At 40.5% G+C, this 17,439-nt stretch overlaps 1 protein-coding gene across 1 annotated transcript in view; it reads right to left on the bottom strand.

The window, feature by feature from the left end:
* The window catches only part of LOC126191126 (sex peptide receptor), a 456,047-nt gene extending 439,298 nt beyond the window's left edge, over positions 1 to 16,749 (bottom strand). Inside the window, exon 1 of the mRNA XM_049931875.1 lies at positions 16,645 to 16,749. The gene's annotated coding sequence lies outside the window, so the exon portion shown is untranslated. The remainder of the gene's footprint in view (positions 1 to 16,644) is intronic.
* Between the last annotated feature and the right edge of the window lie 690 nt (positions 16,750 to 17,439).

Below are 17,439 nucleotides of genomic sequence, written 5' to 3'. Positions count from 1 at the left end.
ATGAGGTAAAAGAAATTATTCAGGTAGTGAAGGGAGACCAAAATTTAATAGTCATGGGTGACTGGAATTCACAGCAAGAATAGGAATAGAAGGAAACGTAGTAGGTGAATATGGATTGGGGCTAAGAAATGAAAGAGGAAGCCGCCTGGTAGAATTTTGCACAGAGCATAACTTAATCATAGCTAACACTTGGTTGAAGAATCATAAAAGACGGTTGTATACATGGAAGAAGCCTGGAGATACTAGAAGGTTTCAGATGGATTATATAATGGTAAGACAGAGATTTACGAACCGGATTTTAAGTTGTAAGACATTTCCAGGGACAGATGTGGACTGTGACCCCAATCCATTTGTTATGAACTGTAGATCACAACTGAAGAAACTGCAAAAAGGTGGGAATTTTAGGAGATGGGACCTGGAGAAACTTAAAGAAACAGAGGTTGTACAGAGTTTCAGGGAGAGCATAAGGGAACAATTGACAGGAATGGGGGAAAGAAATAAAGTAGAAGAAGAATGGGTAGCTTTGAGGAATGAAATAGTGAAAGCAGCGGAGGATCAAGTAGGTAAAAAGACGAGGGCTAGTAGAAATCCTTGGGTAACAGAAGAGATACTGAATTTAATTGATGAAAGGAGAAAATACGGAAATGCAGTAAGTGAAGCAGGCAAAAAGGAGTACAAACGTCTCGAAAATGAGATCGACAGGAAGTGCAAAATGGCTAAGCAGGGAAGGCTAGAGGATAAACGTAAGGATGTAGAGGCTTATCTCACGAGGGGTAAGATAGATACCGCCTACAGGAAAATTAAAGAGACCTTTGGAGAAAAGAGAACCACTTGCATGAATATCAAGAGCTCAGATGGAAACCCAATTCCAAGCAAAGAAGGAAAGCAGAAAGTCGGAAGAAGTATAGAGAGGTTCTTTGACACTGCATGAAGAGTTTGACAGAGCACTGAAAGACCTAAGTCGAAACAAGTCCCCGGGAGTAGACAACATTCCATTAGAACTCCTGACACCCTTGGGAGAGCCAGCCCTGACAAAACTCTACCATCTCGTGAGAAAGATGTATGAGACAGGCATAATTCCCTCAGGCTTCAAGAAGAATATAATATTTCCAATCCCAAAGATAGCAAGTGTTGAAAGATGTGAAAATTACCGAACTACCAGTTTAATAAGTCACAGTCTCAAAATACTAATGCGAATTCTTTACAGACGAATGGAAAAACTGGTAGAAGCCGACCTCAGGAAAGATCAATTTGGATTCCGTAGAAATGTTGGAACACGTGAGGCAATACTGACCCTGCAACTTACCTTAGAAGAAAGATTAAGGACAGGTAAACCTATGTTTATAGCATTTGTAGACTTAGAGAAAGCTTTTGACAGTATTGACTGGAAAACTCTCTTTCAAATTCTGAAGGTGGCAGAGGTAAAATACAGCGAGCGAAAGGCTATTTACAATTTGTACAGAAAACAGATGGCAGTTATAAGAGTCCTTTTAAATAAAATATTGCAGAGCTAGAATAGTCTCTCATTCGGATCTCCGGTCGGGGATTACTCAGGGGGATGTCGTCATGAGGCGAAACAAATCTGGGGTCGTACCGATTGAAGGGTGAAATTGTATATCACTTAATCGTTCAGTCCGCAGCTCGTGGTCGTGCGGTAGCGATCTCGCTTCCCGCGCCCGGGTTCCCGGGTGTGATTCCCGGCGGGGTCAGGGATTTTCTCTGCCTCGTGATGACTGGGTGTTGTGTGCAGTCCTTAGGTTAGTTAGGTTTAAGTAGTTCTAAGTTCTAGGGGACTGATGACCATAGATGTTAAGTCCCATAGTGCTCAGAGCCATTTGAACCATTTTTGAACTTAATCGTTCAGGTAGGTTAGAAAATTTAAAAATGGAAGAGGCTATGTCGATGTTAGATTTAGTGAGAATTTTTCAATTTCGGTGGCAGGAGGAATAGAACTTCTGGTCAGGTAAATACAGTGTTATAAATACAAAATCAAATAACGGTAATGCAGAAATGGGTTTAATAATAAATAAGAAAATGGGAACGCGGATAAGCTTCTGTGAACAGCATAATGATCGCAATCACGTAGTCACATGAAGCCCACGCCTGCCACGGTAGTACAAGTTTATACACCAACTGGCTCCGAGACAAAAAAATTGTTCAGATAATTAAAGGAGTCAAAAATTTAATTGTGATGAGGACTCGAATTCGATATTAGAAAAAGAAGAGAAGTAAAAATAGTAGTCGAATATGGAATCAGGAATATGGAATTTTGCACAGAGCACAATTTAATCATTGCTACCACTTTGTTTAAGAGTCATAGAAGACACCGGAAGGTTTCAGATTAAGGAAACAAGTTTTAAACTGTAATAAAATTTCAGGATCAGATGTGAGTTCTGGCTACAGTTTATTGCTTACCAACTGTAGATAAAAACTGAAGAAATTACAAAAAGTTAGGAAAGTAAGGAGAAGGTATCTGAAGAAGTAGAAAGAGCCGAAGGCTACTAGGAGTTTCGGAGGGAGTATTAGGCATTGGTGGACTAGAACATGGTAAAGGAATGCAGTAGATTAGGAATAGGTAGGGTTAAGAGATGAAATAGTGAAGGCAGCAGAGTATCAAATATGTAAAAAGACAAGGCCTAGTAGAAATCCTTGGGTACACACAGGAGATATTGGATTTATCTCCCGAAATGAGAAAACATAAAAATTCTGTAAATGAAGCAAGTGGAAGCGAATATAAACGTCTAAAAGTGAGACTGATGGGAAGCGCAAATGGCTAGGCGGGAATGGGTAGAGGACAAATGTAATGATTTAGAAGAATATCTCACTGGGGATAAACAGTTACCGTCTACAGGAAACTTAAGGAGACGTTTGGACGAAAGAGAAGCAGCTATATGGAAATCAGCAGCCCAGATCGAAAGCAAGTAACACGCTAAGAAGGGAAAGCTGGAAGGTGGAAGGACTATACGGAGGGTCTGTGAGAGGAGGGAAATAAACTTGAAGGCGATGTTATAGAAATGGAAGAGGACGTAGATGAAGATGAATGGGAGATATGACCGTGCAATGAGATTTTGACATAGCACTGAAAGGCCTAAGTCGAAACAAGGCCCACTGAAGTTCCTTTAGAGCCACTGATAGCAATGGGAGATGCAGCCATGACAAAACTCTTACATCTGGTGAGCAAGATATATGAGATAGGCGGAATATCCTTATCCTTTAAGAAGGATCTAATAATAATTCAATAAGAACATAATAATTTCAATTCCAATGAAAGCAGATGCTGACAGATGTGAATGCTACCCAGCTATCAGTTTAATAAGTCACGGTTGCAAAATACTAGCACAAATTCTTTACGGGATAGTGGAAATGCTGATGGAAGTCGACCTCGAGAAAGGTAAGTTTGGATTCCGGAGAAATGTAGGAACACGAGGCAATACTGGTCCTAAGACTTATCTTAGAAGGTAGATCAAGAAAAGCTAAACCTTTGAGTATAGCATTTGTAGACATAAAGGAAACGTTTGACTATAATGACCGGAGTAATCTCTTTGAAATTCTGAAGGTATTAGGGGTAAAATACAGGCAGCGGAAGTCAATTAACAACTTGTACAGAAACCAGACGCCAGCTTTAAGAGCCGAGGGGCATCAAAGAAAGTAACCGTTAAGAATGAACTGAGACAAGTTTGTCGCCTATCACCAGTGATATACAATCTGTATATTGAACAAACAGCGAAGGCAACCAAAGAAAAATATGGAACAGGAATTAAGATGTAGCGAGAAGAACTAAAATGTTTGAGGTTTGCCGATGACACTGTAATACTGTCAGAGACAGCAAAGAACTTGTAAAAGCAGTTGAACGGTGTGGACAGTGTCTTGAGAGAAGGATATAAGATGAACAATAACAAAAGGAAAACAAGGAAAATGGAACGTAATGGAGTTAAATTAGGTTATTCCTAGGGAATTGGGTTAGAAAAAGTAGTTCAGCAGTTTTGCTATTTTGTTAACAAAGTAACCGATGGTGGCTGGATTATATAGGGTATAAAATTAGACTGGGAATGACAAGAAAAGCATTTTTGAAGAAGATAAATTTCTTAACATCGAATATACATTTAACTGTTAGGTAGTCTTTCCTGGTGGTATTTGTCTGGAGTTTAACCATACATGGATGTGAAACATGGACGATACACAGTTTAGACAAAAAGAGTAGAAGCTTTCAAAATGTGTTGTTACGAAATCATGTTGAAGAATGGATGGGTAGATCACGTAAGTAATGAGGAAGTATTGTATTGTATTGCACTGGGATCCCGGAAACGACGAACGGCCCTCAGAGGTACACAACCCCACAACAGGCTACAGCAGTCCACTCAACACTCAGCCGCCCCACACCGAAGCCATGGTTATTGCGTGGTTCGACCCCCAGTGGACCGCCCAGGGAATGTCTCACACCAGACGAGTGTAACCACAATGTTTGCGTGGCAGAGTAATGATGGTGTACGCATGCGTGGTGACAGTGTTTGCGCAGCGATCGCCGGCATAGTGTAACTGAGGCGGAATAAGGGGAATCAGCCCGCATTCGCTGAATCAGATGGAAAACCGCCTTAAATCCATCCACAGACTGTCAGGCACATCGGATCTCGATTCTAATTCGCCGGGCGGAGTGGTGCCGCGGACCCACACGCCTTCCCGCCCGGAAAACAGTGCATTAGACCGCACGGCTAACCGGAGGGACTATGAGGAAGTACTCAATAAAATTGGGCACATAAGAAATTTGTGGTAAAAGCTGGCCAACAGAAGTTTTCAGTTAACGGGACACATTCTGAGATATCACGGGATCACCAGTTCATTATTGGAGGGAAGTGTGAGGGTGTAAATATCGTAGAGGGAGACCAAGAGATGAATACTGTAAGCAAGTTCAGGACATACGTTGCAGTAGTTATACGGAGATAAAGAGGCTCGCACAAGGTAGAATGAGATAAAGAGGCTCGCACAAGGTAGAATAACACGAAGACTGCATCAAACCAGTCTTTGGACTGAAAACCCCAACAACAATGACAAGTTGTATCTTCTCGTGTATATAACCCGGACTGAAGGCCACAACTACAATAACACGTCAATATATGGTTCAAATGGCTCTGAGCACTATGGGACTTAACTACTGTGGTCATCAGTCCCCTAGAACTTAGAACTACTTAAACCTAACTAACCTAAGGAAATCACACACATCCATGCCCGAGGCAGGATTCGAACCTGCGACCGTAGCAGTCGCGCGGTTCCGGACTGCGCGCCTAGAACCGCTAGACCACAGCGGCCGGCACGTCAATATAAATCTGGTACTAAAATATACATGTAACGCTACTTCATTAACTATCGAGTAACTCTGATACACACGTGTGAGAAGCACTGGGTCAACCAAGTATTACTCTTCTAACAGGTTCCAGTGTGTATGTGTTTTTAAGCATTTATGCGAAAGAAGAGCAGTATAAATATCTGTCAGATATCAGAACGGTCTAATGCATAATGCAGTATTTATAACCATCTGAAGAACTGCACTAGGTGCCTGAAACAAGAAAGGGAGTAAAATTTATCTTGTGTAACTGGTTTTCTAAGGTGCCATTGTTTTCAAGAAACGTGTTTTCTGTGCCGTTTTGTTCTTGGTACTCTGATACATGTCTCTAAACTTTTTCCAGGTTCCAAACCATGGAGAAAAATCTCTCAAATATGTGTCAGTAGATTCAGCACGGTCTTGGTGTGAGTTTTGCTTCCCTCTGGAGTTCCGAAATTGAAAGATAAGAGAAGTGGGTTTTATTGACTGCAGTTCCACTATTTAAAAACTTAATGCTCGATTTCTGTATTTCTATTATCACAAATAAAACGTAGTGCCTCTGTATTAATGGTACTGGGAACAAAACTTTTCTTCTTCCTGTTTTGTCAAAAATGGACATTTTTGAGTCTGTGGCTTTGTACAATGTACAAGTTGATTCTTGCTAAGAAGAAAAGAACAACCGGCCACTGTCAATAATAATGCTATTTATTGAAACAAACAGCGCCGCTGTAGTAAATAAAAAGCTAACAACTAATATGAAGAACCACAAATGTATGTTAAGCTCGAGCAGGGGTTTGAATAAGAACTTGAACGTTCGAAACCGGTAACGGCGCTCTTTATGTAAATAAATACCGTTACCTGGTTGCTGTTTTCTACTTTTCAAGAATCGACTCGTAAAACCATTCTTGCTGGCACTTATAACCAGTCTGTTTATTCATCTGGCGATTAGAATTTCCTTAGTAAATTGCTTATTCCCTAGTTCGTTTCGTTATATTTTGCGGTCGTTTGTTGAGCTGCAGAATTCTGTGATAACAGAAAAACTTCTCGATTTTTTGGGTACAAATCAGTTATTTACAAACAAGGATACGTTGTTCTTTAATTCTCCTAACAAATGTGACATTTGGCAATAACAACTATCCCCATTTCATCTTCATTTGCTGAAGAAATACCTTTTTATTTAAGAGCGAGCAATAGATAAATACCACAAGACGTCCTAAATCGTAGGAAGACGTAGTATATCACCACAATAAGGTAAAATTTCGTTCACTACACTGCCAAACAAACCAGTTTATGAATGCATAAAATAGGAAACTTGTATGGAATGTACTGACTGTATTAATTAACGCACCAGGTAAGCCACAACATCTGTAGCTAAAGAGAAAACTACCCCCAGACGTGTTAATAAGAGGGAAAAAACCATGAAATTGTTTCCAGAGAGAAAATAAATAAATCCCGCAGCTGTCAACATCAGAACAACAAACGTCAGAAATTTTCAACACAGTCGTCTTTTGAGAAAGAATTACGTATATTAACAAAACAATTGTGAATTCGAATGTAAAGTTAAATGCACCAGCGAGAAAGTCTTTTGACTTGGTGCTAAATCGTTGTGAGTCATAAAAACAGTAAAAAACAACAAGTTATACTTCTTTTGAATGAAATACTGTATATGTATTCTACTAGATTAGCGCCCACTGCTTGGCCCGTCTTTCAATTATGACAAAACCGATTTGTCGTGGTGACTGTTGAAAAGTTGTCTTCTACTTATTTGAGAAATTGCAACACCTTCTAAATTTTTTACGGTAATTAAGGCCATGGAAGAATGTTCTTTCCCGAATATACTTCTGGTCAAAAATAGACTCTGGTAGCTGGAGTCCGAGATTTTTAAAAATCCTTCCTTTTGATTTCTTGTGGTGATATTTCCATAGAATTTTTCATCCCCTAACACGTATAGAAAAATAAATGGAAATTCTCATAGATTTCATGAAATCTAGTTTTAAAATTTTTTGTATAAAGAAATATTTTCGTCTCCTATTTCACCTTCTTGGGATTTGAATTTCCAAAAACACTGAAACATATTTTTTTCCACTGAAAAGCAAAATACATATTTTTTAAGCTTCTAAAATGCTAATTAAATATTTCCATAACAACTTTCATTTACTATTGTATCACTTTAAGGGTTGAATTTTCCAAAGTACTGAAGAATGTGTTTTTTTTAATTACTAAATGTAAAATGCCAATTTTCATAGATGTAGGTTAAAAAATGCTTTAGTAGTTGATTAATACTTATTTATTTAAGAATTATATCCACCCACCATTTCAATCCGCTTTAGAACGTTCAGGTTCATTTTTGAATTCCAAAAATGCTGAAACATGTACTTATTACTTATAACTGACAAACCATATACCAATTTTCGTAGTTGTAGCTTCAAACTTCTCTTAATAGCGACATTTTTTCGAAATGACTTTTCGTATCCTATTTAACCCCCTTAGAGGTTGAATTTCCAAACACAATGAAACACGTATTTCTTAAATTATAGTTCCAGCTTTAAAATTGCCTTCATGGAGACATTTTTTCAAAAAATCTGCCATGCTTTATCTCGTACTCGCCTTGTTAAACAGTGCCTACTGTGTAAAATCAGTACTCTCCCAAAATTTGAAGTTTCTATATTTAGCATTCTGGGCTGGGTGATGATGATTCACTGAATCATTGTGGAGATTTCCTTTTACTTGTATTTATGGAGATGGCTTTTAGTTTGAAAAGTTGAAGCTACACACAATTTTGAGAGTACTTTGCCGGCCGTAGTGGCCGAGCGGTTCTAGGTGCTACAGTCTGGAACCGCGTAACCGCTACGGTCGCAGGATCGAATCCTGCCTCGGGCATGGATGTGTCTGATGTACTTACGTTAGTTAGGTTTAAGTAGTTCTAAGTTCTAGGAGACTGATGACCTCAGCAGTTAAGACTCACAGTGCTCAGAGCCATTTGAACCATTTGAGAGTACTTTATTCACGAAGACACTGTAGCATATGTCATTCCATCAATAAATTTTGGTTCGATTACACTTATCTTGCTGTTTTTCAGGTCTCTTGACACTTCACTGAAGCTTGGGAGCAACAATATAATAAATGCAGTATTTCGTAAATTAAGTAGAATAAGAACAGAAAACAAACATACGACCCAAGATTACGAATGGCTTTCTCACTGCTAGGGCGCTAGTGTGTTTTCGGCTGCGAGACCATAACAGCTTTCATAGCGGTGAGTGTCGGGACTTCACATGTAAGACTATGCTTTAACCATGAAATAATTTGGCGGGCCGTAGATGTAGGCTACTGCGTATCTGGAGCGGGTTTATCGACAGACGCAGATGGCCTGCAGACGTGGCTGCCTCTGCAGAGCCTTCACCGTGTCCAGCGCCCGCCGGCGGACTCAGCAAGTCGGCAAGCGTGCCTCCGCGTGACTGAAATGTGACCGCCACGCTGACTGAGGGACGCACGCGCCTCGTCGGCTACGACCCAGGCGCCGGGCGAGTGCCGCCTCAACGCGCTGCAGACACCCGCCGGCCACTCTCTCCCCACAAGAGTCTATTTGTCTCCTGTCCACGCGCTGCAGCGGCCGCAAACAGCTTCTCAGAATAGGTGGAGAGGAAAACACTTCGAGGTCCAGTGCCGGTGACACACTGGCCAAACGCCCACCAACTTCAGTGCTACCACATGACGCTGGCAGCCAGGGAAATATTTCCGACGTTGCTCATAAGCTCTTATACTTCAGCACCACCAGCGGCTGAGAAGCGTGTTATCACTCACAGAGGTCGTAACTGTTCATCTGCGTGTGAAATCTTATGGGACTTAACTGCTAACGTCATCAGTCCCTAAGCTTACACACTACATAACCTAAATTATCCTAAGGACCAACACAGACATACATGCCCGAGGGAGGACTCGAACCTCCGCTGGGACCAGCCGCACTGTCAATGACTGCAGCGCCTGAGACCGCACGGCTAATCCCGCGCGGCACAGAGGTCGTAAATGCTCGACAAAGTGGTGGCGTTTGACGGAAGGTACTTTATTAGAAAAATATGGCGAGTCAATTGAAAAGATGCCGAACTTCAATTATGTAGTGAGCGTTATTATCAGCTATAAAGACTTAACCATGGAAGTGAAAAATCAAATGACACAGGCACGCCGAGAGGTTTTAGGCGCTTCAGTCTAGAACCGTGCGACCGCTACGGTCACAGGTTCGAATCGTGCCTCGGGCATGGATGTGTGTGATGTCCTTAGGTTGGTTAGATTTAAGTAGATCTAAGTTCTAGGGGACTGATGACTTGAGAGCTTAAGTCCCATAGTGCTCTGAGCCATTTGAACCATTTTGACACAGGCTGTAAGTTTAGCCTGGTGCCTGCAAAATTCTATATGGAGGAACAAATTTATGACAATCGAGAGGAAAATAAAAATGTATAAAACAAAGTTGGGTCCCGTTGTGACGTATGCAGCACAAACTGAAGCAGAAACGAAGAAGATACACCAAAGGATATCGGAAGTGGAAACGCAGATACTAAAAAATGGCTCTGAGCACTATGGGACTTAACATCTTAGGTCATCAGTCCCCTAGAACTTAGAACTACTTAAACCTAACTAACCTAAAGACATCACATACATCCATGCCCGAGGCAGGATTCGAACCTGCGACCGTAGCAGTCCCGCCGTTCCGGACTGCAGCGCCTAGAACCGCAAGACCACCGCAGCCGGCCCGCAGATACTAAGACAGATCCCAGGAGTAACCATGAGGGATAAAAGAACAAATGTGTCAGTAAGGAAGATTGTGGAATACAGAATGTAAATAAATGGCTGAAGGCAAGGAAAACAAATTGGACGGATCATGTGGAATTGGCGGACCCCAGAACACTGGCTAAAATTTGTAAACATGGGCGATACGAAGGGAAACGAGTACTTAGACTACCAACCATCGAATGGGGCAGCAGTTGGCGCAATACCGTACATTCAAGGAACGACGTAGACAAACAAGCCTAACCTAGTCACCAAAAGTAGAAGATGAAGATTTTATAGTTCCTGGGAACCAGACTGTACGCCGAATCTCACGGGTACACGTCTCACATATCTAATACGCAGCGAGAGCATAATCTGCAGACCTCCATCCGTAAATTGGTAGGAACCCTTGACGAGAATGCCTATCGAGACGACTGGCAATCACAAGTCCACAATATTACATAATCGCGTTCGCACTCATGCAGCCCCAAATGTAGGTCTTTTTACGTTACACAACGACAAACGTAAAGCTGACTAACTGCAGTAGCATGACTGTATTAATAAAGAGATATTAATGAAGATAGATAATGGAAGTATTGGCAAGCATCATGTCTGCAGGAAACTTCGTACCACTAGTCGTGGTGGAATTCATTTTAGTTGCCTGCAACGGACACGAAGGTAATCAGTAAAACAAACCCACTCTTGGCTTCTGAGTTATTGCCTAGCTAGCTCCGTGTCCTGACGTTGATGGGCTAATCGCGCCCGATCGATCGCCGTGTCATCGTCTGCTAAAGGCGACGTTGGGAGTAGTGTGGAGTGGGGTGGGGTCAGCACACCGCTCTCCGCGTCGTTCTCGGTTTTCTTGACTCCGGAGCCACTACCTCTCACTCGAATAGCTCCCCAGTTGGTATCACGAGGCTGAGTGCAGCCCGTTCTAGTCCATACAGCTAGAAAAATTCCTGGCATTATCTGAAACCGGACCCAGATTCTCTGCGTAGCAGTCCGACACGCTGAGCTCGGAGGTGGAGTGATTTATTATCTAGTGCTGGCCAAATAAAAGAGATTTATCAGTGAAGTACACTGGAGGCCTTGCCTAGCTGCTACGTGACAGTTATTAGGCATGCCCTGTACAGTTACATTACCTGCAAGTAGTTGCGACTGATTACATGTATCTAAAAAGGATTGAATATTCAGCTGGACGTAAATGGCTCAATTCCGTAGCCACTAAAATACACCCGTCACTTGCGTTATGTATCATATACTGGTCGAAAGCCTTTTTTAGGGGCCCTATTAATAAGCTACTCCGCTAAGGTAATGTGAGATGATCTGCAAATTGCCAGAAGAAAACTTAAGCATATAAGGGCAATAATGTTTCAAAAATAGTGTTTTGTTTGGCACAATCTTTCACGAGACTCTCTAGACAGTATCGTGGGGAAAATACTAAGTCCTCTGTACAATATGAATGATTTGCAACGGTTTTCGGAGAAAAAGGTTTTTCTTTCTGCTGAATATGTGATTCTTGTGACGGGTTATGATGAAGCAGCAGAGAACTTCAAAACTAACAGAACGCTATCCCGGCCGTATAAGGAGAAGCAAATTCCATGACGTTAATAGTAGCCCTAGAAAATCACTGAAACCAAAAGGGTTGCTAAAAGTTTTTGGGAGCAACGACAGGATATCGTGCAAGCCGTGAATGACGTGAAGGGATCTAATTGTCTGTGCAAACGTTTTTCAGACGGAATGCCGTGAGCTGGACATCCCAGACTGTTTGTAAAGCATTTAGTAAACTCGTGTGATCTGTACCTGCTGCCTTTTATGCTAAGTGGGATCAATGTTACCGCAATACTGGTTCGTAAACTAAGTCACATTGGAGTTATTCACGAAGATTCAAAAATATTAATCATTTCCATAAGTAGCCAAGTCGCAGTTGGAAAGTGCGAGTAAGAATGCAATGTGTTACGCTAAGTGAAAAGGAAATGATGCCTAACGCGATTGTACGTGGGTGCTGATTGGACATTCCGAGTCACGTCTTATGTGACCTCCTTACAGATTTCAAACTTTACGTGCCCCAATCGACCGTCCTAAGTAAGATATGAACAAATGATCTCGGCGTACACTATACCATTATGTACTGTAAAACGGTATTGTCTTCAGGGTCTCTTGGTCATAATAATTCAGAAAGGACAAAGAGTATAAAGCCACTGCATTAACTGTATGCTATCACATTAACTTAAGATGAAAATATTCCACCGAAGTTGCGTATAGTGACACAAAAACTGCTCACCCAAATGGGCCATTATCGTTATTCCTGCAATTTACATATTTCGTAAACCACAATAAGTCGATGCACAACAATACTTTCTCAACAGAGACGCCTATTTAATATATGCGTAGCGACAATTAATCGATCATCTGTGCTCATTAACTTTATTTAATTACATTCAGTTTTGGTTATACAACCCACCATCTTTAGGCCCCTATGCAACGTAGGGTGATCATCCTATATCTAATAAATCGAGCAGTTGCCACCAAAATCCAAGAACGTATCTTTTATGGCTTGCCTAGTTGCAGCACATCACTATAATTTCAGCCGCATTATCCACTAAAAGATAAATTTACGGAATCCTATTTAAATCTTTTGCGAATTAAAAATTTGACTAGGTCACTGGAAGACTTAGTTGTCACTCGAAAACAAGCAAATGAATAGGATAATGGATGAACATTGCATGATGCGATATGTAACTCTATCCCTAAACTAGAATAAAAAGATGAAATACCCTCTCGTTATATACGTTCCTAATGAAATGTTTCAAATACAAGGGCAGAGAGAGGGTATATATGCAGTAGTATTTGTCTAACTGTAGATCACTGTGTATCTGCGGATACAGTTTAGTTACTTTAAAAATATTTGCTTTGATAGAAATGTAATATTTGAAGGTAATATTAATACATAAATAGTGATACGTGCTATACTAGAATATCATTCCAAAATGTATTTATTTCCTAACTGTACTATGTGTGCTAATTTTTAAGTACACATAATATATTCGTTCGTATGTTATCTGTAATAGTAACGGATTATTCTTATTCATTCCGACAGAAAAGCAAGAAGAAGCACAAGTTTTCAGATAATACAGTTTAGTTACTTTAAAAATATTTGCTTTGATAGAAATGTAATATTTGAAGGTAATATTAATACATAAATAGTGATACGTGCTATACTAGAATATCATTCCAAAATGTATTTATTTCCTAACTGTACTATGTGTGCTAATTTTTAAGTACACATAATATATTCGTTCGTATGTTATCTGTAATAGTAACGGATTATTCTTATTCATTCCGACAGAAAAGCAAGAAGAAGCACAAGTTTTCAGATAAGATAACAATTTCCCCACGCCCGATACATTTAGTTATGAATAAATAGTGGGTTTGAATGGTTCACTGCATAGTATTCTTTATGCTGCATAATTGCAGCACAATTGTGGATATCGGAACATTGTTTTCGATATGTGACATTTCCGAGAGCGTCGAATATGTTTCAGTACGTTTAATAATTTTAGATTTTCATTGTATTTGTATACTGAAGAAAGATAGGATTTTAAAGGATTTCCAGAGTTTTTACGCATGTAAACTCATATAAGACCTCTTAAAGTTTGCGGTAGAATACGCCGTATAAATAGTAGCTATGTGCCATACGTGAAGCAGAAATCGGCCAGCAGTGCACAATTGGAAATGCATTTACATGGCTATGTAGTTGACACTACAACGGACATACTGTAAGCGAGAAACCTTCTGCTGTCAATTGGCATTCTACGCCTTAACCGGAAGAAAATTTATAATGTCAACCTATTATTTTTCATTATCTGTCTTTATCAACAACTTGAATCCACACTTTTTATTGATTTATTATCCCTTCAGTCAAATCACAAAATATTACTTCAAATAGTTCTTGCAGTGTTACATTCCTGTTTGGAATAATAAAAAAAGGAGAAATCCAAGCTCTTAACACAACAACAAAGTAACAGGACAACGATGTTGCTGATGATGTGACAGTCGAACGGATGTGTTCATTTCACGAATTGTACTTCTAACCTAGAATGATATTAAAGAGGCATTTTTATCCTTGTTACCCTGCTTCACTGCGTGTATTCGGTTTTAGTGACGAAATTCAAGTGCGTTTATACCACTCTTTTTTCTCTTAAAACTCTAGAACTTTGTTTTGTGTCCAGGTACCATTTGTGTTCTGGAGATGTTATTACACCTTTTTGAATAGAACTTAATACAATTTTGGAGAATAAGTATTATCTTAAAGTCTTGTACACCAGTTAGAAAATAAATGAAATTTGATGTACCTTAAATATTTGTCACAAAGAAAACGGTTGATTGATATCAGCATCTTAAAAGCGGAACTTCTTTCATCTTCCATGCAACGTCGTTAGAACGGCGTATCAGCAGTACCTATGCTAAGTCTATATGCTAACGTGATGTTTTCTACACAGCATGATACACAAGGAGCACTTAATGAGTCATGCAACTTGTGACATAACAGTTCAAGGTCTCGTAGTGTGATCTGAATATACTACGGTTGCGTCATAATACGGACAGAAGTATACTTGCAAAATTTCAATGAGGTCATGAACTGATAAAGAAAAAACCCTTCCTTAACTGTTAGTAAAGTCTGCTAAAGCATTCGTCAAGTTTAGCTACGAAAAAGCTGAAACCATTCAGAGATATTTCACCTGTTTGAATTTGACATGTTGGAAATAAATGCAACGTGGCTCACATAATAAAATTAAAAGAAAACACACACACATATACAGAAAATCGTGAGGTAAGGAAGTAGAAATAGGAAATAATTATTTACTGTGTGAATGGTGCCCGCGAAAGAGTGATTCTGAGTAGACGTATCCAGACACAAAAAATGTTAAACTATTTGAAAGTGAAGATATGGCACATTTCACGAAAATCTGTTATGTTTCCCACTCATTCGCATTCGTACACAAGACTACTCATACGATAAAACATATCGTCAGGGTACATATTTACTAATATAGCTGTGGCTAAACCACACAGAAAACTTACAATAAAAAAGGGGCGAGGCATCTGCTTTAAATTCACATCAAAATCATCCATATATAATAATTTAGTTAAATCATCTGACTCAACACATTCCTATAGCGGCAGGGAACTATACACCACAAACTCTGGAAGTTTTGAATCCCCTACCTGGAGGTGGAATTCACCCGTAGTAGGTTATAAAATACTGAATTTTGTGTAAAAAAAATTCAGAGGTACCGTTAATGACAGTCTAAACCGTGATAACCATTCGTTCCTCTTCTATATTTATAAATCTGTTAATAAAATTTTTGTCATTCGAGCTACAGCAGTAGTACGAAATGCATGCATAGACATGAGTGATAACAGCTATAATAAGCAGTTTATTAGATGTTACGGCCAGTAGGTGTGATGTGTGTATCGTATGTGTGCTTCAAAATTTACGAATTCGTTATAATTGTTTACAAGTCATTTCGAAAGTGATATAACAATAAATCATTCGCTTTGTACGATAGTAACCGTCTTTGTGACACACTTAAATTAAGTCGTTTGAACATGCAACGAAATAAAAATAATGAGCACAATCCAATCTCTTTGTTCAATCTGCCTCTGTAGAGCAGCAGGGTTAGGTAGAACGAAGTAAACAGAAAAACTAAGTAAGGCAACTCAATAACACGGCCTTAAATTAACAATCAAAACATTGCGGTTGCCAACAGGTGAGCCATACGTAACGGCGGAAAAACATGATGTGTGGCGGATCGTAAATTGAAAATTTTTAGTGAGTGACACGTTTTTTCAAGTTTCTTCACATTCATAACGTAATCGGTTACGATTACCATGACTTCAATAACCGTTTAATGATTCTTAAGTAATTCCTTAGGCGTGCTTTTCGAAAGTCAAGTGCCAATGGTAAGTTATAAAAAATTAAGTATTTCTGGTGGGTACTGTCAAGAGACAAAATTTATCAGAGTTTCTTTAGATCTCGATAAGATAACAAAGACTACAGCAAGTACACTTACACCTAGAGTCTGACTTACACGGTGCCCACAGTAGTAACAGTAAGGCACGCTAAGTTAGGGGAAAAAAGGAATAGATGATGCCGTGGTAAGTCAGGCGTACTGCCACTTTGCCGGATAGTTCACGTAACGTTGTGAAAGACAGCATGTACTGCAGAGCTTAATTTTACGAAAGAGACTACTTATGAACTTTTGTTCCAAACTGCACATACATTGCCTGTTACTGAGCGACCCATTGCCTGAAACGTGCTGGAGTCACACATACGCTGAATAAAGTGTGCCTAGGCGGATACGTCAAGGGTTCATAAAATGGTATAACTTATCTTCCTTCTCATCGTGTACTGATGTTTCCATCAGTGACAATATATGTGAACAGCTCACGTTCACTGCCTACCGTCTAGAGAAGACCTACTAAATACTTTCTTAAATTCAATATCATTCGTGCTGCGCTGGTATTGTGGGTGGAATCGCTGACCGGTGCCATGTGAGTACCTCTTGCGCAGCAGAGCGGCGGGCGTCCAGCAGGTGTCCGCAGACGCGTTCGCAGACGCAGCGGCGCCGTGGGAGGTTTCGGCACGCCAGCGACGCCGACGCCAGCCGACTGCCAGGCCGTGGCGTCCGACGCGACGTCGAGAGGTAGCCGCGTGACGTCACGGCGCGATCGCCGCAGCGCGCATGCGCCGCGCCTCCAGGTGCGACCCGCCCTCGTGGACGCGAGTCCAGTTTTGAGGCGACGCTATCTGTAACGCACGCTGCTGCTCGGCGGCTGTGGATGGGAGGCACCGCGCTGTCCTGAAGAATGGCTCCCAATCCTAGGCTTTTGTAAACGTGGCCTGATGGTAGCATGTAACACGTGACTTTGGGACTTCCTAGGTTCCTGTTACGTAATGTTACAATAGCAGCCACGAGCAGGGCCGCAATTTTGCGCAGAATATCTGGGCTGCATCTAAGATCATCACCAAAAAATCTATGCTACGAAGAGCCTTCAGTAAGTAATGCAACACTTTTTTTGACTCGGCCAATTTCAATTGAATAAAAATGCTGAAGTTGTTGTGGGACATCGTGAAATATGACAGTTTCATGAAGTTCCGAAATGTGGCGACGCTATACGTAGCCTTCAGATTGGCATCTGTCACGGATATGCGATCCTCGCAGAGAGATGTCTTAGTTATTTTGAAGATAGTTGCGCTTCCGCAACCGTTACAGATTAGCAGGTGAATAAGACAGCCATCCAGTTGCAATAAATGGTGGTCTTCAATTAGCCATAACCATGGTTTCAACGGATTG

The sequence above is a fragment of the Schistocerca cancellata genome, chromosome 6 (assembly GCF_023864275.1).
Source record: "Schistocerca cancellata isolate TAMUIC-IGC-003103 chromosome 6, iqSchCanc2.1, whole genome shotgun sequence".
NCBI lineage: Eukaryota > Metazoa > Arthropoda > Insecta > Orthoptera > Acrididae > Schistocerca > Schistocerca cancellata.
This window is presented reverse-complemented; position numbering and strand designations above follow the sequence as displayed.